The following is a 2,564-nucleotide window of genomic DNA, read 5'->3' on the forward strand; positions in this document are numbered from 1 at the left end:
ACATAGTTTCCATTTTTTGCTATTGTAAATAACACTGCAATGAACATGGGCATGCGTATATCTATTCACGTTGCAGCTCTTAATTGATAATATAATATATAGTCAGTAGAGGAATTGCTGGGTCATATGGTGTTTCTAGTTTCAGTTTTTGAGGAGTGACATACTTTCCCCACAGTGTTTATACCGTCTAACGCTCCCACCAGCACAGTGGAGGATTTTCAGTTTCTCCACATTCTCACCAACAGTTGTTTTCAAACCTTTTCTATTAAGTCCTGTGAAGAAAGATGAGACTTTCTGCTCTGTTAAAGATTTACAGCCTTAGAAACTCACAGTACAGGTATACTCTGTTCCACAGGATTGGTATGAGTCTAAATGTACTTAGTGCCAGGGAATTATTAATGCTGGAGCGAAGTTATTTGGATTTTCAGCTCCAATGATTCCAAGCATTTATAATGGTTGGCTAGTGATTGCGAGCATTTCTTGTTTGTTGGACATAGAAATACCATATGATGTAGCAATCCCACAACTAGACCTATTTCCTAAAGAAATAAAAGTCATGTGATGAATAAATAAATGTACACATGTTCATCACTGCGTTAGTCACAATAATAAAACATGAAAGCAACTAAATGCCCATGGAAGCATGGATAAACAAACCATGGTATGAACACGCAATGGAAATCCGCTATATTGCTGTTCTGTACTGTGGAGTGAGTTCTACCTCTTAGTAACCTCATGTATAACACAATGAAAAAGTGCCTGGTTGTGTGCCATCCTCACGATCCATCTAACCGAGGGTCTTACTCTTTTTTCCTGATGTTCTACCTTATCAAATCTGATGTCTTTCTCTAGGAATGGTCCCTTCTGAGATTGTGCTCAAAATACCCGAGCTGCAGCCTGCCCTCTGTACCTTGAGGAAACATTTCAATGGTACTCTTCCAAGATAGATTTATTCCTTTTTCTGGCAGGGCCCAGTACAGCCGTTATTTGAGCAATACCATTATTCAAATGCATAAATTATCCTCCAGTCTTCCTTAATCATTGGCTAGCTTTTACGTTGATATGAAGCAGTTAAAAAACTTTGACTTGAGGTCAGGTACACTTTTGTCTGCAAACTGATATCCTTGCTCTTTATCACTTAAAAAAAGGCCGTTCGTAACAGAGTTGCCCAATGCAATAAGTAGTTGGATTTATTTACTGCTGTTTCCATCGACATTGAATATAGATCCAAATAAAATTAATTTCTTGACAACTCTAACTTTTCTTGTTGAAACGTTTCAACTGACATTCTGTGCAATCTTCTTTTACTGTCAATATCATTGGTTCTTGATCGTGTGTTCCCTCTTGAAATGCTTGAAAGTCAACCAATTCTTTTTGGTGCAGTGACTGTGTGTTCCTGAAATTTTTCTTTGATGCTTCCTGCATGATTCAATATTTTGCCAACAGAAACCTCTAATGATGCCATTTAATGCTTTTCTGAAATTCTTTCTGCTTTCAATATTCTGGGGGGTAGAAAAGGGGAACTGATTACAAGGATCTACATAGAACCTCCTCCCTGGGGAATGCACAACAGAAAAGTGGACGAAGGGAGAAATCAGACAACGAATGATATGACAAAATAATAATCATTTAGAAATTATCCAGGGATCATGAGGGAGAGGGGAGTGGGGAGGGAAGGGAAAAATGAGGAGCTGATACCAAGGGCTCAAATAGAAAACAAACATTTTGAGAATGATGGTGGCAACAAATGTATACATGTGCTTGACACAATAGATGGATGAAGGGATTGTGATAAGAGTTATGTGAGCCCCCCCAAAAATGACATAAATAAATAAATAAACATGCCGAGTGCATGTTTCCCTCTTGCCTTTTTATTTGGCTGGGTACAGTGGATATTATTGATGGTACATGACAAGGTTGGGCTCTCTAATCCCCTCCCCTGCTTCAGGGGGTCTGGATGGGAACTCAAGTGTGGGAAAGTGGGAGCAGGAAGAGAGTGCATGTGGACAGGATCTCTATGCTCATATTTTAAGGAGTCTGGGAGCCTGAGATTCTTGTGGAGGGAAACCTTCATGCTAGCAAGTTGGAGACGAATCCCAGCCACATTCTCCTCAGTAAAAGTTCTTCCCCACAATGTCCCTCACAACAATGCCACTTTTAAGGTGCTCTTGCAAGCACATGGTTGCCACCATATAAGCTTGAAGGTTATCTGCCTGAAGGTTATCTGCCATCAAGAGCAGCAAGACCCTATTGTCTATACTACCCTAAGGAGGGCCCACTCCCTTCCTATAAAAATCATAGATTGTTCCCCCGGAGAAGAGCTCAGGGACACTGAAGGCCAAGCCAGCTCAGAGTCAACCAAGGTTAGTCTGCTATCTTAACTTTAGAACCCGCCCATCTTGTTACATATTATGTACCCTCCTGTTGTATGTATATGTCTAGCTCATCCCCTTCCTGTTACATGTGTGACTCTAACGCAACCCCTTGCTCTGACGTGTGTGTATGATGTGCCTTGCATGTCCAAGATTATGTAAGCTTGTGAGAGAATACATTCACCTCTCACT

This window comes from Tenrec ecaudatus, chromosome 13 (assembly GCF_050624435.1).
Source record: "Tenrec ecaudatus isolate mTenEca1 chromosome 13, mTenEca1.hap1, whole genome shotgun sequence".
Classification (NCBI taxonomy): domain Eukaryota; kingdom Metazoa; phylum Chordata; class Mammalia; order Afrosoricida; family Tenrecidae; genus Tenrec; species Tenrec ecaudatus.